The following is a 23,687-nucleotide window of genomic DNA, read 5'->3' as shown; positions in this document are numbered from 1 at the left end:
AGGAGGGCATTGCTTCATAGTACCAAGAACCTTGGCAATTTTTCCATTCTCCTATTTCCCCTCTTAAAACTCTCTCTTCATGCCCAGTCCTACACTCAGAAAATTTGCTTTAGCAACCTAATGGAGTAAAACTCCTGTGCTTAATTTCCTTTCACTACACAGACTTTAAGATGAAAAATTACACTCAGTGTTTGACATTAACAGAATATGTAAAATGTGCTCATTTCTCTCTTGGTACTCCCTGCATTATAGATTTTAATTAGTTCATGAATCTGGAGAAGGCACTGGTTTTGTGTCTCAGTTCAAAACAGGCTATCAGCCTATCTCTTTTTAACTTGGAGACATGCATATAGTATTTTTTCCCTTTCCTTGTAATAAATATACCAGATAAGATTGTCACTTCACAGACTCCAGCTGTCTGCCCTGCCATGTGCTGATGCCTCTTTGTCAAAAGAAAACTCCAGGCAATCCCCTGTGTTTCTTCATACACTTTATGATACCTCTAATCAGAGAATAGATTTTATAGGAATTTCCATCACATCTCTCCCTCTTGATTCTATTTTTTCCTGGCTGATGTAATCTCACAGGCTCCCTTTTCTCTTTGTAGGTAGCAGGGAAAAAGAAAAGAGACGAGCGAGAAATTATTCTGACACCTTTTTTAGGGTTTCTACCATTTGTCAGCCCTGCCACTAATGGTTGTTACAAAATTAAAAGGCATAGTTAGAATGTGGAAAACTAACACGTACATCTGAGTTACACAATTTTCACTTCAAGTTTCGAATTTCTAACCAACCTCTCCATTTTAAGTGTTCCAGCAGGAGAAAATGGAAGTAAGCAATTAAAGGGGGGGTGGGAGGGGGAAGAAGGAATAAAGTTGTGTCAAATTTGATTCCATAAGACATTTTTTTTTGTTTATTTTACATAGATAGAGTTGCAAGGGCTCGTTCCTCAGTACATTTTGTCTCAGAAGACCGAGTGCTTCAAGCACAGGAAACAGCATCCCAGAATACTCCTAAACACAGACTGATGTGCATGTTCTCTTCCTAAAATGCCTGATCTTGCTCATCCTGAGTTCAGCAGCTGAATTCAGGCTTCCTCAGGGTGTAGCTGAAGCTGAATCAACTCCTGCCATCCCCAGTTCACGAAGGTCTTCAGAAACACTCCAAAGTCCAGTCAAAGTTGATTTGCTTGGACCAAGAACTGCCTCAAAGGCAAAGCTGGCACGAGAACCCTGTGAAAACACGTGGTTGTTCTGATAGGCAAATACACATCAATTATAGATGGGACCTCCACTTTGCAGGAGAGCATTGCTGTTATGAGCATCACAAAAGTGGTAACACAAAGCTCTGGGGAGAGGCTCCAGCAGGGATCGATACGAGCAGCAAGTGGGCTTTTATGAGGGAAGAAGAAACGACAGAAGGATCTTGAGGGGAGCCAGGGATAAACAATTGATGTACAAAATAACTTACCTGTGCTGAGAATCAGGAAAAAGTGGATTTCAAATAGCAGAGGACACTGCTCAGAAATAGGACAGGCACTGGTATATTGGGGTTGGATTTCTCTGGCAGTCCCCTCGGACACTCGTGGTTGTCCCTCGTGATAGATGACAACTACAGGGAAGGTCAGCTCAGAAAAAACAGGATGAAATGTACTTTTCTCTGTAGGTTTTAGAGACATGTCTTTTCCTGTATCTTAAATGCATATAATTTATCAATTCCAGAAGAAAAAAAAACCAACAGATTTAAAGGCAACCTTCAGTACAGTTATAATCTGGTTGGATGCTTTTCTGGGAAGCACTGTCTGGGAAAACAGTATTGTTTACTTCAGATACATCTGGTGCACTGTTGTGGTCAGCAGCTCTCACTGTGTGCCTACAACATCTTCACTGTGGTGCTTTCTTGAATTAATTGGGCTCAATTAGGAACGTTTACCATTCACATTTAATTTCACAAGTATGATTTAGTCAATTTTCAGGATATGGGCTGTATCTCTTTGCATCAGAAATTACCTTTCTCACCAAAAGGACTTTGCTCCAAAGAAATACCTCTGATTTAATACTCTCCTGTAACATTTGGCTCATCTGCCTGAAAAATTAAGATTGGTTTTGCTTACAACTTAAATTCCCAATCATCACGTTACCACTTTGGCAGTTATGATAATTTTTACTGAATTAATTTCCATCTCAAAAAAAGGCCTTTTTTTTCCCCTGACTTTTTAAGTTCTTTTTGGCTGCTGGCAAGAATTCAGTAATGCTTCAGATATTAATGTTTATTTTTTAAATAAGTTTGTCCTTTAGGAAAAAAATGGAAGGTACATCTGACTCCTTAAACACTGTAGGTCTAAATGTTAAGTATGACAGCTGAGAGACCTCTCTTTTTAGTTTTACCCAGTTTAAATTTGAGTTTGTTCAGATGGGTTTTGACCAGTTAATTTGTCTTGACAGCTCTCAGGGTCACATTTAGTTTATCCCCATAGGTGCCTTGTTCTGTAGGAGAATAAAATGCGTTTGTCTCATCCACTTGCCTTTGATTTTCATATTTGTGTGAATGACTTTGAAATCACAAGAATCAAAAGAATTAAATTGAATAAAATGGAAAACAGATTAAATAAAATGTTTTTAGCTCCCCGAAGTGTTGCCTGAAAGATCCCTGGATGGACAAAATGACCACAGAATATACCAAGTGCTGAAAACTTCTGATGTGATTGCACCCATAAAGAAGGAGCATTTCTTCCTTTACTTCATAACCAGTCTCAAATATTTTCATAGGAGTATTTGCATTATGGTTATTGGAACTTCTGTGTGTGGGAGGAGGCTCAGTTTGCCTGAAATGATGATATTCCAGCATTGAGGACATCAAGTTACTATAAAGGAAGCAAATCAGGAAAAGCACATGAACTAATAGCAGCTCATTTTAAATTTGTGTGGGCAGAAAGTGTTGTGCTTGCTCTCTAAAAATATACTGAAACCCAAACTAAGCTCTGAGGGCAGAGAAGATCTTTGAGAAAGAGGTGCATGAAGAGAATGCCTTCCAATGTCACAACTGTTTTTAAAACAAAGCAAATAATAAGTTGTTTCCTGAACCCGGGCACATCATGAAGGTTGTGACAACAGAATGGACTGGGCCACACAGTAACTTTGTAGAAGTAAATCCAGGTATTGATTAAAATCAAACCAAAGCAAACAGAAGCTGATTGACCTTTCCAAATGTCAGGGGATTTTTCACGCCGTGTGTGTGGGAGTCATTCAGCCACTGCAGCCTTGGCTGGTACTTTCAGCTGTGTTCTTCCACACACAAAGGAGCCTCATTTCCCATGACAGCAAAGTGCACATCAGCACATGCCATGCAAATCACAGCCTCTTCAAACCCTCTCTCTATACAGAGGAATATTCAGCAAATCATCTCTCCTAATAACAGGAGACTCCAGCTGCTGAGGGGTCTATTATTGTACCACACTTAAAGAATTCACGGTGTCTGCACGTGAGTGTTGGTGACACTGGGAAATACAGTCAGGCTGGAACATAAATTTGAAATACATGACAAAACCCAGCCTTTATCTCATAGCCTTTCCAACAGTTTTCTTTAAAACACTTCTACTCCAAGAGCCCGGACACTTAGAGGGTGTTTCCATCAGGAGGTAAGTGAAGATATAAATGGGTTTATGATGTACAAGTCCCCTGGAACTTAGTGGAGTTCAGGGTCTTGCTCATACAGAAAACATGAACTTCAAGTCAGGTTCCCACTGGCCTGAATCCCACACAAAGTGAACACCTTTCACTTTGAAGCTGGAAGCAAGAGTCAGTGTACTTAATGAAGGACAATCAGTTCAGATCAAGATCACCACAGCAAGCAAACCTTGCAGACTGTGTGTCTGCATGTTTTAAAGGGCAAAAAAAGACCATACAGAGGATAGAAATGACTGGCATTTTTCCAGAGTAAATGAGATAATAAACCCAGTTATATTTGAAAAAAAAAAAAAAAGAGAACATTAGATAAGTATTAAGAATATTAAAAGAGAAGCAGATGCATAATGCATGACTGTGAAAGGTGGTAGGCTCCAACAGTGGCACAGTAATCAATAAGATACTGAAAGAGTTGGCTGGGAAGGACAGAAAAAGCAAGATTACATCATGAGGACGAGATCTTGGCAGTACCTGTGGGGGATTCAACAGGATCATGTTTGCAACTGGAAAAGAACAGACATAAGGTTATGCCTAAATTTATACTTCTGCATTCAGTCCTCAGCCTCTGAATTGGGAAAAGAATGATTTACCTAATACTGAGGGCAATCAGAGACAACTGCATCAAACAAAGCAATAATAACAGCTGACCACATCAGCCTGCAGAGATCAGGAACTTCTGTCAAGACAGAATTTACAGAAACAACTTTCCGGAATTCAGTCCACTGGTTCTAAGAATGATCCCAGGACAAGCTTTCCTAACTCAGAAACTCCCAGGGATGAACTGAAGAACTGACGCTCACTCACTAAAAATGGTCTTGATGTATTTATTTCCAGCAGGCACAGTGATTAACATGACAACTTTAAAATGAGAGGCAGCCTGTTAAAACCCACATGAACCCTTCAGGGATCTACATGCCTCCAACTGTAAATACCTGCTGGTTTCCACCAGCTGAAGAGGACCCAATGATCTTGGAGGTCTTTTCCAACCTCAGTGATTCTGTGATTCTGTGACCACAGTTTTGGTAAGCAGCTGCATCTCTGGAACATCAGTTCTGAAAATTCTCTGTATGGGTTTGAACTTTTAATGGTAGGGCTTCTACCCTGGAGGTTTTTGACAGCCTAGTAATAAAACAGCATGTGTATGCTTCTACCCAGAGATGTGGTGGGGGAAGGATGAATAGCCTCTGGAAGAGGACAAAGAAACACGATGGAAACCTGATGATCCACCTGTTGGTGCCTCCTAACGTGCCACTGAAATGCCAGGAATTCCACATCCATTTCTGGACTCAGATCCTAACTCATTTAGATGATCCTAGATTTTTGCTTTGCTCTTCTGATGAAGGCCATTCCCAAGCTTTCCAGTATCCACACGAACACCGAGAGTACCCGAATTGGTGATGGAAGCTTGGAATCTGACAAGGGTGGTCCCTTTTGGTTGGTTTGTCTGAGACAGGGAATTATGGCAAGCGCTGACACAAGAGAGAGCTTTTACACCCAACTGTAATATTTACATAAAATACCAAAGGGAGGAGTGGAAACCCACAGAGGGAGGAAGAGAGGAGGGGGAGCTGAGGGAGGCTGTGCTGATGGTTTTGTTGGCATTCCAGGTAGAGGCAGTGAATGAATCCTGAGCAGTCTCAGGCTCAGCAATGACTCACTGTGCTGCCTTCTCTTCAGGAAGAGCAGTGTGCAGGCTGCCTTTCCAGATGTATTTCCCTGGGAGAGGCTCTGCAGGAATCCTGTGAAGACATACCCACTAAACTTCACTGGGATCCTCCAGTCTGACAGATAAAGTGCATGTTTAGATGGCTTTCACAGCTGATTTCAGTCCAGTCCAGTGGGTTACACAGGAAAATTGCTTTCAGCAGCCCTGTCACATCCTGTGGCTCAGCAGCCACTCTCCCAGGGAGGTGATGCCATGCAATCAGTGCCTTGATCAGGGCTGGAGCCCTGGAAAGTGTCCCACAGGTCGTGCTGCCATTCTCATGCAGCTCTACCAACAGATCCACATGATTTATCCAATTAGCAGGTTACTCAAATTAACTTTTTAAAATTAAGTCTGCTGAAAATAAATGGGTCAGTTCTTTCCTTCCACACCTTGTTGGCTTCAACCATGTCCCTCTTGGTTTTTGAGGCAGTGAATGAAGAGAGTAATGTGTGTGCTATGAAATGCAAATTCATGGGCATATGTGGATAATTTATACCAACTCTTTTTGCAAAGCTGAGGTGTAAAACCAAAAGAACAATTTGGTTTCATCAAGATGTCACAAAAGTAAGGGAAAACTATTTATTTAATAATTTAAAAGTCCATTGTCTTCTATACCTATGAAATCCAGAAATATAGACAAGCAGCCTGTAAAATAAACTCTTCTTGACAAAACAGAGTTTTCAAAATAAACAGTTTGTTCCTTTCCTTTTGTAGCAACAAAACTACCTACATGTTTATATTAGTTTTGGGCCTAAATCCCCAATATTGCCTTTGAACAGATCTTTTTACCTAACAGAGCTTAAAGTGGCAGCATTTGTAGGATCTTAATTATTACAGGTTATTGCAACAGTGTTATTTCCCATATCCTAATGAGTTATCCTAAAAAGTTAGGAATAAATGATGATCAACATGTGCAAAAAAGACAGGGGGCTTGATGTAAAAGGAGACCTTGAGGTAAGAAGAGAAAAGCAAAATAAAATACTGAATGGCAATTTTTCAGTAATTGTTTATAAGCACTTTAATACTGAATCTCATAAAAAAACCCCAATGCTGTAACTTGATAATAAGGCCAATGTCCTTTAGTGAACAATTTCTTAAATTTACAGCTATATATCAGCAACTCCCTTGAATAATGCTGAAGTTAGAAGACCTTCTCTGAGTTAAATCATCTTTATGGAATAGGGTAGAGAAAACAATGAAAATTATGTCTATAACTCGTTATTCCGAGTCAAATAATGTTTGCTTCTGCTAAATGCAGACAAAGTAGTATTTTTGCTTTGATATGCATTCAAATAATGAACTAGATCACATTGACATAAAAAAGAAGTTAAAGTTTTGTGGGTTTAACATGAGGCTAAAAGTATACAGCAATGGAAGCATAAATTATGTGAGGTCAGTTTTCAGACAGTAGACTTACTTTCTTCAGTTGCAATATATATATTTACATGTGAAATTGTCTTGCTCCTTGGCAGATACAATTATCCTGAACTCCAGTGCTTTCTGCAAAGTTCTTGGCCATGGAAAAACTACCAAAATTATTTAGCAGACGGTGTCTTTTTTTTCCTCATAAAACTAGAAAAGAAAGATTAAGTGTGTCTTTACTATTTTTGATAATGTCAGTTCCTATTCCATCTTGTTACTCCTGACAGCATGTAAATATTTAATAGCACTCAAAAGGTAACTTGTCTGGAAAGAAGGAACAACATAAATATGTAAGTGAGAGTTGAGTACCGAGCTACTCAGCCTTTGGAAAAAGTCTTACAGTGAACCTCAGTCAGTCCAATGCTGTGGTCCTGCCTTATTGAAAACTGCACAGTCACATCCATATCAGAAAGTGAATTAATGCCCTTGGAGTTGCACACAAAAGGACTGTTTCTTGGATTCCTGCAAAGATACATACAGACAGACATATATGTACATATATTATATATAGAGAGAGATATATGTGCATCCTTATTTCTCTATATTGCCATACATATTTTTGTTGGCAGAGATTAATACACGTGTTCCTGTGATTTGATAAGGTCAAAACTTTTATCTGCTCGCTTTTAAATGAGGCAGATTCAATTATAGACATGCCAGCACGACCTGACTGATCCTCAGGCAAATACATTTGGGTTTGTCTAAGTTTCCCACCATTTTAGCATGAGGATTTGCAGTTTTTACCTCTCTCCAGTGCGGTTCTTCCACATGAGATGGGATCTTCCTGTCTTTTCCCATTCTATTTGATCAATTCCTTTCTCCTGAGCTTCTTTCTCCCAAAATAATCTGAAAGCAAAGGAAAGCAGAGCAAGTGAAATGTGAAAACAGCATGTAGTCTCTGTCTTATTTGCCTAGCACTGGTTTCTATCGTGTTCATTTTTAAGTTTTTAGGCAGTATTTAAAAAATCCAAGGGAAAGAAAGCCCATTACAAGAGTCTGACAGTGTTTCTGCACCAGGCTGAAGCAGACTGATGAATGGTACTCATCTATTAACCATTAAATGTCCATAAATCTGCCCATAGTATCTAACCAGTATATTGTAAATGTTGACACTGGACAAATTGTAATTAAAAAGACTTGCTTATTTATTTGGTGTTTGTTATCTTCTTAATTATAGTTTAGTAGGCTTTTGAAAAAGGTATGTCTATTTTAAATATACTACCAAAATTGCTTGGCTCCAAGAAACCAATATTTTAATGATTATGTTGCACAATAGGTCCCAGACTAACACTGAGCTGCACTCAGAAAATACAATCAGTCAGCTCAGAGGTGTTCATGCCTTAAACATCCAATATCCTGAGCATATAGAAACATTTCAGAGCAGAAAAGAGCAAAAGATTGTGATCCAGCTCTCCCTGCAGCCTCCAGAAAGCTGCTCTGAAAAAGACTCAAGAGTCTCTTTGATCTCCAACACACGGAGTAAGGTATGAGAGGTTCTGTAAAACTTGCATTTTTCATTACCACCTCCAGCTATTTTAGCAAAAGCTGCAGCACTTGTCACTGATTAAATAACACGCTTGGACATTTAGTTAATTGCCTGAGTCTCCAAGATAAACAAAATTGCTCAAGTAAAACTTGCTCCTGATTTTTATATGGGTGTCAGGTATACGATATGGATTTTTTGGTGTGAATTTAAAACATAATTTTCATTAAATAATTTACATTTCAAAAATTATCACAGTGCACACTAAATAACGCATGTTATGCTTACAGCACCAAGATGATGTCAAGAAAAGACACTTTGAGTAGATAAATCTAATATGAACACTTCTTAAATAACCAATAAATGTGAACAACCTCTCTGCATTTTGCTGTGCTAAAATATATTGCATAGGATATGGAAAAAACAATAGAGACTGCACTTCCAAAACATGATGCTGTTCAGAAACTGGATCACTCTGTCAGCATTTCCTGCCTTCTGGATTTCGTGTTCCTATTTAGATGGGATATTGGGAAGGAATTGTTCCCTGTGAGGGTGGGGAGGCCCTGGCACAGGTTGCCCAGAGAAGCTGTGGCTGCCCCATCCCTGGAAGTGTCCAAGGCCAGGTTGGACAGGGCTTGGAGCAACCTGGGCTAGTGGAAGGTGTCCCTGCCCATGGCAGGGGGTGGGACTGGATGAGTTTTAATGTTCCTTCAACCCAAACCATTCCATGATTCCAATAAACACAGCGATATTCCTGTGCCATGTCCATCCCATGGCATGGGAGTGGAGCCCATTGCAGGGCGAGCCCAGGGCTCCATCAGCTCCAAGCCTTCCTCAAGGGAGCCTCCCGGGAGCAATACAGATGGTCCCAGTCACTGAGGTGTCAGAGGGACGTGGAGAGGAGCATCCCTGTCTGAGCGGGCATGTTTTGGGCGGCAGCTCTGCTCTCCATGAGGAAGAGGGAGGATGAGGAGGGGATTCCCCTCCGGGCAGCCTGCAGGACCCTCACCCCAGGGACCACCACCCGCTCCTCAGAAAATGGTGCTGTGATGAGGGGTCACAGCTGCTGTGAGGTGGGCTCGGGGGGCCAGGAATGCCCAGAGGGTGAGGTGGGAACGTGAGGGGGCAGGACTGGGGAAGCATGGCTGTGACTCAGGAGGGAGGGCTGTGGGACGGGCACAGGGTGCTGAGGGGGCAGTGGACATCATGTGGTGCTCCAGGGGCTGGAATGTTTCTGGAGGGGCATCCAGGAGAATGGGAATGTGAGAAAAAACGGGATGTCAGGACCTGGGGCCAGTGAGCCGGGGGCACTCCTGCTGCCTTCCCGAGTGCTTCCTCCTCAGGGTCTGGGGTGAGGGCTGAGGGGGAAAGTTCCAGTTTGTGTCTGAGGAGGAGGATGTGTGTACTTATCTATACATATGCACATATCTACCTACCTATCTATCTATACATTAGCAGAAGGAATGCCAAAAAAGTGCAAGGGCCCAAACCGTGCCCGAAATGAGCGGGAAGAGCGTCGTCATGAAGGGTTGTGTGGAGGGGACCTGGATGTGGCCCTGGAGCAGAGGGACAAGCCACTGCTGCAGCCATGTGTACATCAGTGCCTGTCTCTCTGCGTGCTCTCTGTGTGCCCTCTGTACACTGTGTGTATCCACAGCTATATGATGGATATAGCTGTGGATATGATGGATATAGGTGTGATTTCACTCGGAATGCACTGATTGCAGTGAGTGTTCCTGTGGGATGAACGCTTGCTGACATGCGTGGGAGCAAGCAGGACAAACAGATGCCATGTGGGGAGACTGAGCAAATATGTGTGAAGGAGATGCTGCTGTTGTTTTCCAAATATTGATGAGGAGCTGTTAAAATCAAGAGTAGTCAGTCACACCGCTTTGTCTGTTTAGTTTCTTAAACTGAGCACGGGTTGAGTAAGCACTGGCTGTTAAACAAAAACACCAACCCCACACTCACTTCTAACCTCATCCACACCTTGATTTTCTGCTCTAATCTTCTTCCCAACAGTTTTATGTGCCTTCTGCCAAAAGGAACAGCTCACTGAAGTACTTGCAATTTCTCCCTAGGACATTATTGACTAAAAAAATACCTGTATTCAGCCTCAGTGTGTTTAGCGTGTGCCTTTTTGTTAATACATCAAATACAAATAACTATCATTATCTAATGCCCTTAGAGAATGTGATGGAATAAAATTCCAAATCACATTTGAAATTCCACATTTGCTGCAAGTTTTTGTGTGTATAATTTTCTAGGAAGTGGTGAGGTATATTCCAGTTGAAATCACATTACTTTAAGCTGTTGAGGGAAGCACTGGTCCATTATTTCCCGCTCCTTCCCTAGTCCATTACAACCCATATGCACCGCAGTCAGGCTTTTGTGATAAATAGCTCTGCAGAAGGTAAAAGCTGCTTGTTTTCTTTGATTCCATCTGCAATCACCTCTCAGTTATTGAGGCTGCAGGTGCAGCTCCATGGAGCTGCTTCCCTTGGAGCTGCGTGGGTGTGGAAGCGGAGGAGCCGCGATCCGGGACTGCTGGGACCAGGGTCAGTGCTCCCTGTGGGATCTCTGCACTCCCAGCCCTCAACCTGCCTGGTGCTTCCCTGCTCTCTGCAGTTTATTGTGCCTGTGTTTGTGTAACCACTGGTTTCTTCCTTAATTTGTGTTACCAGAACTCTCAATTACTTCAGGTAATTGAAAGGCGGTTGTGTTCGGGGTTCTGGCAACTTGGTGCGATTTCAGAACAGATTTTACAGTCATTTTCCACTGGAAAACTAATGACAGTTCTTGCAAATACAGCAGCTGTTGGAGAAGGTGTGAGGGAATTGAGCTAAAACCTCTGTCAGAAACAGGTTGGCAGCTTAGTTTGAGCCAATATTTCAATTTTACTGTTTAGCTCAGATAAATCTGAATCAGATTCAGTCAGCGTATGTCGCTGCTTTTGCTTCACAAATAGGCTCTTGCTTCCAAGACGGTACCTTTTCCTTAAAAAGAAATTAAATATACTTTAAACATCAGAATTTAAGGAACGGTCATGCAGAAAACCAATTTTTAAAAGTGAGTTGGGTATTAATAGTCAGACCTGAATCTCTTTTTAACTGTAAGCAGTAGTATAAATGTTCCAGGACTGACTCATACTTTGAGTGCTTGCCAAGAATGACGTGAGTAAATATCTCCCAAAGCCAGCTCTTTTGTAGCAGACTATTGTTAACTGGCATTTGATATATTATAGCAGCATTCATCACAGCTCTTCAGATAAGGTTCACTCAGGAGAACAGTTGCATTTGTTATTTTCCTTTTTCCTCCCCTTTTCTTTTCAGACAGTCTCATTCAGCTTTGTTTACAAACCGGAGCACTTGACCCAAAATGAAATAGTGCCACAAAAATTTCAGGAAAATGGTGTTGTTATAGATACCCACTTTAAGTGTAGATGTTTTAGCATTTTTCAGCCTGTATCTCTCAATGGTAGGGAGTGTTTGACGCTGTGAATGCCACAGAGATTGAAAACAAGTTTCTGTCACATTTAATCTGGAAGGTAATTCAGGAGCACTTGTACTACCATTTCCAGGAGCTACTCTTGGGTTGGGATTTAAACACAGTCTGAGTATCAACTTAGGCTACTCCTTCACAGTGGCTTTTGGAGCAAAATGGCAGAAGTTGCCTATTTTGAATTTTATTCCAAAGGCATGTACCTGAAAACCTTTATTGTTGAGAATTTCTCAAAGATTTTCTAAATTCAGAATTTCAGTTACATCTTCAATACTCCTTGAATATTGTAGGCAATATAGTCCTCTATTAATTTTTTTAGGTATTGTTACAATATCACCACAATGAAAGCAATGTCACAAAATGAAAGAAAGAATTTAGGTTCATAATCATAACATGTAATATAGTGGTTGAAAACAAGGTGTTTTTTAATTTCAAGCAATTATTAAACTGGCATCAGAAAGCCAACATGTGAAAATAGAGTGCTTAAATCTTCTAGGTGATTCTTGTAAAATTCTGTTGCTTTTTCATAAGAGAATGAGGGTATATCCTGCCAAGTGCTGCAAACCATGATGTCAAGTTTCTGAATCCTCCAGTTACTACAGCAGGTTTTCAGATCTTTGGGCACCAGACAAGGAGCTCTTCTTTGAATCTCCAGAGAGATAACTTTACAGCAGAGATGTGCCTTCAAGCTGGAACATTTATTCATGGATCAATGGGTGGCATTGCTTGAGAGGAGCTCAGCAGCCTTGCAGTCTTATTCCTGTCAGTATGTTTTGATGTTAGACTGGAGGAGATTTGCCTAACACTTGAAAGGAGGATTGGGATGGAGAAAAAAAAAAAAAGGGAAATGAGATCAAACAAAGGCCTGATTATACAGTGTTTAAAGAGGAGCTTCCGGGGCATATTCAGCAGGTTTTAAATATTAATCTCATGCCCCTTAATTTTACATGTCAGTAAAAAGATTACACTTCTAAACAAACAAGTCATGGTCAAAATGTGTAAGGTGGAGACCTTATAGGTGAGATATTAATTACATATTCATGGGAGGAAAAAAGGGTTATTTTACCCTATGCCTTGGAATGTCAAAGGAACCTGTTACGTTGGCCCAGTTTGCATCCTGGATAGAGCTCCAATTATCCCTTTTTATAGGGAGAACATTATCTGGATGCAATGTTTTGTTATTCTGCCACAGTGTGAGCACTCCTACAAGGAAATAACCTGCTCAGGAGTTTGTAGCAGCAGAAATGTTTCCAGGACAAAATCCTGCTCTTTGCTCAGATTGGTCCATCAGCACCAAAGCTGCTCCTGTGTGGGAGCACGTGCCAGGAATCCTGCCAGGAATTTCGAGTGGGGTATTTGTCATTGGACAAAGGGCATAACAAATAGCTGGGCAGCTTTTGTCTGCAAACACTCGCTGATAACAGAGGGAGGGTTATAAAGGATTGAAATGTTGCTCCCAAAGTGTTTCCAGATTTTGCTGTGGAGAAAATCTTCCAAATGCAACCTAAGGCCGAACTCTTTTACTGCCCCTCTAACTGTGCTGCTCAGAGAAACACTCCTACAAATCAGTCTTGAATCCAGGACAAACTGTAAAGATAAAATAGACAAATTTAACACTTTAAACCACTATAAATAGTGTTGTTGACAGCATCTCCTTTTGATCATGCACATCTTGTTTTTCTGAGACCAGTCTTGGCATTAGGGATTGCTTCGGTCTGTTTTTTTTAGTTAATTTAAAAATGCTCTTGTTTTGGTTTGAGCATTCAGGAAGGAATCAGGATAATGTAAATAAATGGAGTGTCTGCAGTGAGAACATGCCCTCAAATCCAACTCCAGATAAATCCACAGCCAGCAAAAGTGAACCAACCCACAACAACCAGGTTGGCCCTCTGGTCCCAGACAGCTTTTGAGCTCACTCACTTTATTTCAAGAATCTATTGCAGACACCAGAGCAACAATTTCCAGAAATACATTACTCATGAACCTACAGATGCAGGGAATTGAGTGCAGCCTTCATTTCTTTAGTCCTGAAGTTCTCTACCACTTAAAGTAGAGGAAAGTTTTATTTGCTTATGGTGGTAGTAATTTTACATCTTCCCTACAAATTGATCTCTTGGGAATAATTCCACTTTTTATGATCAGAAAGCCACTGCATTCCTCCCAGGCAACTTCTCCCCTCAATCCTAAGGAATGATTACCAGACCAGAGTCCTGGTAGTAGAGTTGTTCCAGTCTTACTGGTGTGAAACAAGAAGGTATCTCATGTGGAATGAAAAACTAATTTGAACAGCACGATTGTAACAAGTTTCTCTTTATTTGCTTGGCATCTCATTCTTATGTTTTTGCAGTCATATCTCACAATCCAAAAATATTTTAGTTATTCAAGAGGTTCAGTGAACATTGAGAGACTCAATCAAAACTACAATTGAAAGCCTCCTTTTTTTTTTTTAATAATTAAGAACTGAATTTATCCAACTGTTGACATTCAGTGAAACTTCCCAGTTTTACACCAGAAGCAGTTGTGTCCAATTTATTCATAATAAATAAGGATCACCACATTGGCCCAGGAATTAAATACATAAAACTGAGCAAACCTCAGTCCCAACCAGCACTCTGTATTCCTGCTGATTTTTGCATGAGGGATTTTTTTGGGGGGGGAAAGGAAGAAGGGGAATAATCTGCAATGTGTTCAGTGAGTCGAGTGTAAACATTTTGTGCTGTTTGGTCCCCCAGCACCAGGCCCTGCTGACAAACCTGGCTTCCAACATTCCCTGGGAGAAGCTGTGTCAAGTGGGGCTCTGAGTGACAGATGCTGACCTATATATTTGCTGAAAGATCTCTAAAACTTGCTCCCAGTTAGGAGATGGTGGTGATGCCTTAATGGCTTTGTGATTCAGGAGTTATTCATGCTCCAGTTTTTCCCTCTGTGTCGATGCCAGCACGAGTGTGCTCTGAAGGGGGTTGGAAAAACAAAATTGGTAGAAATGTAGGTGTGTTTGTGGCACAGCCCTGCTACAAGACTTTCAACAAGAAGAAATATATATATATTTTATATCTAATTTTTTTTTTTCATTTCTGAATCAGGAATTCAAAATTCAACTTCTGACTTCATGGATTACAGTATTTTCTCTGTAAATGTATCAAACCAACAAGGGAAAGGGTGGAGTTTTCATTAGTTATGCAATTGTTCCCACTGGTATTTTAATAGACTTAATTGCAGAGAAATTCTAAATGAAACATAACTTTTCCCTGTTACCTTTTTAACTTTTAGCTGCTTATTTGGGTAAATTTTTGGTTTACCTTTAAAGTGGCTTGAAACCAGACAACAAAATGTAGATTTTAAAGCAGTTGCAGATAAGTGTTGGCTTCAGTCTGAAGGGCTGCAAAGAGGAATGAGCAGATATTTGCTCATTTTAATGCATTTTCTGAATGCAGACTTATCCAGAACATAAAATATGACTTAAAAATTTGCTAAGATATGCACAGTATCAGCTAGAATAGTTCTACTCCTCTATATTTGTTTAATTCAAGCCATTTCTGGCAAAGCTGAGTTTTATTAAGGAAAGCAAATTACTTGGCCAGTTGTCGAAGGAAAAACAAACAGCGATTAATGCTGTTTATAAGCAGTTTTTATGGTGTTAAAATTCAAAAATCAGTCTTGCTGAAAATATTACTGGCTGAATAAAACTCTTATTTTGTTAGATAAGAGGGATTCATATATTTTCATTACTATCTGAGTTCTTGAACAGCATGTGGAATCAGAAGAAAGGAAAATAAACATGGCCCCCATTCTATGTTTTATAGAAGTTGGGATAAAAACCTTCTCAATCTATAAATAGAAGAGTTTTTGAGCTGCATGTGGATTTATTTACTACATGTCTTCATTTTAAAATGATATTCTAGGATATAAAATACAGTTTTATGATTGGCCTGGTAAATGGAAATTATTAAGTACTCTGTGAAAATAGAAACATTAAACGTTTACATTTTTGGTGTGAATCATCTGCTTTGACCTAAAAGCAGAATAGAATGGTTCTAAAAATGGATTCCCTTAAGGAAAACTCCTTTCAGCTTTTTGTAATGTGCCAGTGACACAATGCTATATTTGCACATAACAAAATACTTTAATTATTTAATTATTAATTAATAGACACCAGTGTTTGGCATTTACAGTCCATACATTCCCTTGGGTTTGATCAAGGTGTGAGAATTGGAATGGTGAATATTCTTAAAAAATGCCATTCCTAAGATGATGTGTGCATTTATATTTAATTCTATATAAATGCAGCAAATTTTAATCATTACTAGAATAATTGCCAACTTATTGGGCTCCTTTTGAAGGGGTCTGTGGACAGGCTGACTCCAGCATCTCCTTTTTAAAGCATATTGTTTTCAATACACTTAAATTTGTCCTGGCTTTGGAATTTATTAGAGTGTAGAAAAGAGATTCAAATTGTTGCCATGATGTGAAGATTCTGATTATTCCAGAGGCTTCGTGGGATCCACACACATGAAGGCAGAAGTAAGGATTTGGAGTCAGATATAATAAAAACTTTCAGGAATAAATAGCTTTTTGCAAGGCTAATGGGAATTTATGAGTGAAAATAACACCAGTACAGGAAGCTTTGGCATCTTTTCAGGAGCAGAGGAGGACAGGGATCCTGTGTAATTGATTTTTCAGGGCTGCATTAAATCCCATTTTGGCTGTGCCTGATTGCATGGCCAGCAAACATCTGCAGACAATTTGGGCAAATTCGACTGACATTTTGTTCCGTAGCTGCAGGATTCTGCTGGACATTATTTCTGATGCACAAGCTGTGCAACGTCATCCTTTGGAGAATTCCATGTTTCTGTTTATGCCACATTTCCCTCCAAAATAAGGAGCACTCTGTGTAATTTGCCAAGTGCCTCATTAGATGTTATATTGCTCTTTGCTGGGCTTATTCAGACACGGGGCTGAGCCTTGATTTGTTTTGAACACAGCAAATGCTTTCCTTTCCCTGCCCAGTTATTGGCTGTGGATTTGGGGGTTATTGGCTCTGTATTTGGGGGGCTTTGGGGTTTTTTTTGATGTGTTTTAGAGGTGGTATGAACTCAGCTTTAGGGATGTGGCTCCAAGCATTTCAGCTGAATGCAAAAAGCCACTTTTAGATCTCTGCTAACAAGGAAATGTATTCAGGAAGTGTAAATAATGAGCTTGCTAATGATAGAAAGAGGCTGATTCTCAGGGTGATGAACCCACTTCTATGCAAAGTTTGCCTATGATTGTTGAATTCCTGTTTAATTATGAAAGATGATGTGCTAATGATAAACCCCTCCTATCAGATCAGCTGGAGAAATCATCTGAGAAGTGAAGGCTTGACCTTTCTCAGGTGCAGACTTTTGTCTCCATTATGGGACTGCCTGATTTCCTTTTGGGAGGGGATAAATTCAGGCAGCCTTTCCCTAGAGCTGTGCTCAGCTTTTGGTAGTTGCTGGGATTACTCCCACAGAACTAGACCAGAGTTTTTATGGCTTTGGAGTACTGTGCCCTAAACATTTATATTAAAGAAATTTTCATTTTTAAGCCCAAAGCTACTTCTGGTGTTAAAAAGGATACTGGGAAAGCAGTTCTAGAATATATATTTTTAAGTAATGCTTTTTAAAAAGCCCAGTTTCATTCCCAGTAGAGCACTACATGTGTGTGACCATAACAATTGGGCCAGTGAGTTTGAGACCCCTGGGGAGTGAATTTTGTTTGCTGTGGTTGCTCAGATGGGTTCAAAACCAGAAGACCTTTGCTATGTGTTCTCTCAGGAGAAGCATATTGGGTTTCCATGGTGTTTAAAGAAGAAAGCAGGTATGTCATGTTAAATTTTTCCCTTTCAAATGCTTTCAGGTATGTTTGATAGCCCCAGCTATTCCAGGTATAGGGTAAAGTAACCCTTAGAAATATTTGGGAAAAACTGTGAAAATATCAGTTTATTTTTTGGTTACAACATGATGGTTGACTTCTTCTATAAAGCCTGGATGGATTTCAGTCATTTTAATGCATACAAATGATACATAATTTGTTCTTCATCTTTACAATTTTTTTTTATATCTCTCCAGTGTAAAAAGTCTTTTTTTACTGTACCTAATTTTGCATATCTCTGCCATAGGATATGCTGCTGTAGATGATTCTGTGCCTAATTTTGCATATCTCTGCCATAGGATATGCTGCTGTAGATGATTCTGTGCCTAATTTTGCATATCTCTGCCATAGGATATGCTACTGTAGATGATTCTGTGCCATGATTTTTGAGGTGTGAAATGGATAAATGCTCCTGATCACTGTGGTTTAGGCATGTGCATGTTAGTTATCCTCAAGTAAGAAACAAACCTTAACTTAAATAGATAAAATCATCCAGTATTGCAACTCAAAAAGCTCCTAAACTTTCAGTTCTGTGTCTAAAGAAAGTTCTCTGGTGCTTTGTCAGTGCCAGGGTGATGCATTGATGAGCTTTCACTCCTCAGTGCTGAGTGTGGGTTCGTGAGCTCTCTTGATCACACACAACAACTCTTTGATGCTCCTAAGGTGGTTTTAGGGAAGATATTTTAAATAACAACTTAGAAACACGAGTTGCATTGAAAATGCCACTTTTCTGACAGAGTGACTGCTGATTTAATGAGAAATAGAGGGTTTTTACCCTGGGCTCTGTCACTGCTCCAGAACACCCTTCCCAGCCCAGTAACCTGTTCAGCCCCCAATTCTGGGGTAGGGCATGTGTTTGGTTTGGGGTTTAGTTTTCCTTTGAGTCACTTCCTGGGGAAGTTTTCTGGTTCATATCAGGGTTAGTAATAAGAAAAGGGTTAGTAAATCTTAGTTGAAATATAAAATACTTGGCTGCTGCCCTTCTCAGATGTTTGCCTTTATCGGTTTAGATTCCATGACAGAAGTTTCATTGCAACTCTCTTTTAATATTTTGGATTAATCTTGGGTGTTGTGTGCGTGGGTGAAAGGGGATTAAAGCTGTGATTTATTGCTGTGCTTGATGGTGCTTGTGAAAGGTCAGTCCTAAATATCCCAGTAATCTATTGCAGTCTTCTGGCTGGTGGAGGGTCCCTCTGGAAAACCACAGCTCTTTCATGCATTTCATTATTTGGGGAAAGCCCTTTTGAAGATCTGGATCTCAATATCGGTGTCACTGTAGCATGTGCTGAATATCTTTGTCCAAAATGACCTTCTGCTGATTCCTGAGGCATCTGACTGTGTTAGTGTGCAACTGGTCTGACTGGTTCTGCTGGTATTCCATGAAAACTTAGTCTTTACCTATGATTATCCTGAGTAAGATATCTGAAATTCTCAGCTACTTTAGAGCTTGTTTTAGTGGGGAAATTTTCCTTCTATACTCAGTGGGGCCAAATACAGCAAGTGGAGATGTTAGATGCTGTATTTTTGTGGTTTTCCTGTTCACTTTTGTGTTTTTAACTTGTTGGTAAATATGAACATTTGATGCTTTTAGCACCAAGACCCTGCATTTGAAATTAGGGTACAAAGAAGGTGTAGCAATGAGACCTTGAGACTGGAGTTATAACTGGGGATGGCCAAGAATTCATTGAAAGAGAATAAAAAAAGCACTTTTTCCAGCTTTTTATCTCTTATCTAGAGAATATGGGTTTATTTCAAGTAATTTCTGCCTATGAAGTTTGGATTTGGGTTGGTTTTATCTTCTTTTTTTTTTTTTTTTTTTTTATTACAGCCTAAATAATGCCAGCACTGCTTGATTTTATGCTTTTCTGCATCTTAGTTGTGACATAGGGGTGACTTTTAGAGATGACAAGATTTCAGGTGGAGATTATGATTATTGATGCTTTAATTAAGGAGCTTGGGCAGCAACTGATTTTCTCACACGCAGAACCTTAGTGGCTTTCACACGATAGTGAACTTAATAGGTGTTACTTAATTCCACTGAATAATTAACTCCATAATTCAAACTCAAACTGTAGCTGTTGGACAGAAGTGCAGCTATATTCCATTTCTGTCAATTTAGTACTTACTGTAATACAGAGATTTTTAGCACCTACATGAAGGAGTCTCTGCCGAGGAGCAAAGATTATCACTTTACTGCTCAACGAACACAGTTTAATATAGGTTTAGATAAATCTAATTTAAGTGAGATTAATCAAATTCAGCCTAATCCAATTCAATGGGTCCCCATCTCCTGCCTGTACAAGTACCAACCATATGTAGGGTTGGCTGGGAAATAAATCACTGGGCTAAAAATGCCTCTTTCCCCTCCTTTTCTTGCTCCAGGGTCAATTTTAAGCGAGATCATGTAATTAATCCTGTTTATAACATGGTTCTGTGCAGCCTCTCAGCAGCTCAACAGATGGGTCAGGGATCCTGCAAAGAGGGCAGAGACCTTTCCCAGTGGTTTTGCTGATGGAGGGGAGAAAGTTGTACAGAATCTCTTCTGGCAGTGATGTGACTTGCCTTGCACAGCTCTGCTTGATTTCTGCAGAATACCTGCAGCCCTAATTACAGCACAGCCAAAATGCTCTTAAGGACTCTGAATTCTGTAACATTTTGTGCTGCGTCAGCAAATGGCAATTCAAGTTACAGTCTGGTTTTAAAAATCGAGCTCCAGTCCTCAGCTGGGAGAAAAATCTTTTCAGAGGGCCCTAAAACTGTGTAACTCTAAGCAAATACTGAGTGTATAGTGAAAGAAAAAATATCAACAAAGCAAACCCAGAAACATAACAAACAAAAGTAAAGACACAACAAAAGCAAACAAAAGCTTAAACAAAAGCCAACTCCTTCCCCCCAGAAAAACTTGTTTCCCCATTCTGGATTCTTGAAACAGCTGTTAATCATGCCCATCTCAAGGGATTCTTGTTTAAGTGGAGAAAAATATGTCCCAAGGATCTTAGAATAAATCCAGATTACACTGGAGAGCAAGGAAGAGCGTTACTGCTGTAAATCTAAGAGAATCTTAACTCCACACACACACTTTGGCACTATGATGATTTCTGAAATCTTGTTCTGTTTTTATTTTTCCATTCCCCCCCTTCCATTTGTTTCCTCAAAAATAAGCCCCAGAGAGATACCGAAGAGCTTGTTCATCTCTTTATCCACATAATCTTTTAAAATATTTAAGTGAGAGTACATCTACACCAAACCCCCCAGTCTGGCTGAATGGAAACAGCACAAACACATTGCTCAGAGCCCAAATTCCTGCTCTGGGATTTGGCAAACTGTCTGAATGGGTAGTGATAAATAAATATGATGCACTAATACAGTCCCTCTAATGTTCCCCTTTCCAGCCAGAACGCTGCTTTTTGACATTTAAGGCTCCTGCAAGGTTTCTCTAACGACCTTCGAGTGCTGTTTTTTCACTCTTCAGAACCTGCTGCCCAGGGCAAGATTTTATTTACATGGAAGAGCATTCCTGGAAGTGTAGATTAGGATCAATAAAAAGATTGAATCCAAGTCCAGGTGGGGGGAAAAATGAGGATTCTTGACTGAGCCAGGTGATGTTCATAAAAATAAAACAGAACCCCACAGAACCCGTAGAGCAGCAGGGAGAACTCTTTGGCTCTTTTCTTATGTGCCTGATATATTCTCCATCTTGCCTTAGTTTTTTCTCATTTTTGGTTTCCCAAAGTTTTTTCCTAAGGCTTCCAGCTGTTGATTTGAGCTTCTTGAAGGTCTGCAATGAGAGGAACTGAAACTGGCAGCTACACATAGTATTTAAATATAGTAATATGGCAATTAATTAACAGTTATGTGAGCAGTAAGTTATGACAAGTAGAGCTGATGGAATAACAACTCTAAGAGAATCAGGAAGGTTTGTGTTCTACCATTTGCAAAGCACTGCAAACTTGTTACTAAAGCAGAATTTTCCAGAGAGGTACACTTTCAAATGTAAAAACCCAGAATTCCCACCCCTTCTCCAGGGTGCTTGTTCTTCTGCTTAATAACATTCGCTGACCCTTTTTCAGCGTTCTGTTGTTTGTTTGTTTGTTTTTTGAAGCAGCTCATTCCCATCTCTTTGTCTACCTTTAATCTCCAGCCAGTCTCTCACTGCTGAAATTAAAGTGCTTCAGTTCCTGGTATCTCCTTTCTTTGAACAGATACAAATAAATTGGGGCTGTATCACTCAGGTCTTAGTTTCTATAAATTAAATAAATTGAGGAGATGAACTGAGGATGTTCTTCTAAATCCTGCACCACTTTTATGAGTCCTCTCTGGGTTTTATTTTATTAACATCCTAAAACTCTAGGTATCAGACTGGGTGCAGTATTTAAGTACCACTTCAGCTGTGGTAAAATCCCTCCCCTATTTCTCTCAGTACATTCTTACATATTTATCTAAGCTCAAGTCGTGTCTTTCACCGTGGAATTATACCCTGGGGCTCAGATTAACTTACTGGACCATCTCAAGTCTTTCCCAGAGTATCTGATTTCCCTGATGTGCCCCATTCCGAGAGTGTGCCCTTCCTGAACATGTAAAATGGACTTGGCCAGCTAAAAAATTTACTTTGAGGGGATCAAACTCGTTGAATGATCCACATTGTGTTGTACAATTGCCCCAATGTCATAATTCTTTACATTTTTATCCATCTCTCTGAGATCTGTCCATTTTATTTGCAGTGGTCTAATATTTATTACCAGCAGAAACTTTTAATGAAGGGTAGAAGGAAATTGTGGTAATTACATGTCAAAAATGAATCACCTGCCAATGGATGGGAATAATGAAGAGACATTAAAAACTTGGTTCAAAGGAAGGAATGGAAAAAAAAGATTGGCATGATTATAATTATGCACAAAAGGAATTAAATGAGGTTAAAGAATGACTTGCAATGTGAAAATGAGGATTTTTACTGTGATGGAGAAGCAGACAAGGTGCAAATACTGTAAATTTGCTATCCAGTTCCAACATCCTGTTGGAATTGGATAGGAAGGGTAGAAAGGACTACAGTGTCTTATATAATTAAGAGAGAAAAAAAATATAAGACAAATAACTGAAATTAGACATCTTTTTGCCCCTCTCTCTCTTTTCAAGTGTCCCATTAGGATGTTTTTTCAAATAAATTTAAAGTACATTGGAAAAAAACAAACAACCCAAAGCATTCTCCATGGATCAAAATTTGGGGATTTCTCAGTTGCTTTTTTCAGTCCTGCCATTTCCATGATGTGTTGTAAGTTATGTAAGATTTTTTGGTTCTTTTCCCCTCTGTCCAAGGAGGAAGCTGTTGGTGATGGGCAGCCTCAGCAATGCTGAGTGTGAAACCACTGACTTCTTATTTTGATCCCTGAATATTGTATAGATTCTGAACTTGTAGGATCCAGTTTTAACTATCATTTTTTTGGGTGTGCTTTCACTTCAAAAGCAAAAAAAGCCACCGACTCTTCCCTTACTCTGCTCAGAGATTGATTTCATTCTCTTCCTGACCAAATTAGAAAGCTTTCTGCTTGGCTGCTGCAATCAGGGTAGACAGGATCGTTTCCTAGAGGTGAAGTTTTGCATAATGTCTCCACAGCGTTATTACTCCAACAGGAATCCCCTGGCTTTCCTTGGGAAGTTAATTAGAGTCTGTGCAGGGAGTGAGTCAGACGGAGTTGTGTGGCTGGGAGTGTGTGTTGATTACAGAACTGAAATCATCCTAATGGCTTCTCCCAGTCTGTTGGTAAAAGCAATTACTGGCTGGTAAATTTTAAAGCTGTGAAATGCAATTTTAAGAAATCCTTTGCTTAAAATAAATTTGTGAAAATAACACACCCAAAGGAAGTGGCCTCCACGCTCTGCCGTGTTTTTGACTGTGTGTTTTATGGGGACGGGGACTTTAGGACCTGTGTTTGGGAGAGATTTTTGTGAAAATATAAAAATAATGTCAGTGCACTGAAAAAGCTGTGAAGCTGTAAATGCTT

The 23,687-nt window shown here is 39.9% G+C and overlaps 1 protein-coding gene and 1 long non-coding RNA gene across 2 annotated transcripts in view; one reads left to right on the top strand and one right to left on the bottom strand.

Annotated features, from left to right (window-relative positions):
- The window catches only part of LOC127470455 (connector enhancer of kinase suppressor of ras 2-like), a 169,022-nt gene that overhangs the window by 15,638 nt on the left and 129,697 nt on the right, over positions 1-23,687 (top strand). The gene's annotated exons all lie outside the window — the stretch shown is intronic.
- On the bottom strand, positions 6,930-9,759 carry LOC127470870 (uncharacterized). Its single transcript, XR_007904435.1, has 3 exons — positions 9,583-9,759; positions 7,557-7,658; positions 6,930-7,274 (listed from the first exon to the last, which is right to left on the bottom strand). It is a non-coding gene; the product is annotated as an uncharacterized LOC127470870 (long non-coding RNA).

This window comes from Manacus candei, unplaced genomic scaffold, assembly GCF_025592945.1.
Source record: "Manacus candei isolate 608988 ecotype Guabito, Panama unplaced genomic scaffold, ASM2559294v1 h1tg000003l, whole genome shotgun sequence".
NCBI classification, from domain to species: Eukaryota; Metazoa; Chordata; class Aves; order Passeriformes; family Pipridae; genus Manacus; species Manacus candei.
The sequence above is the reverse complement of the archived record's forward strand: the minus strand, read 5'-3'. Positions and strand labels throughout refer to the sequence as shown.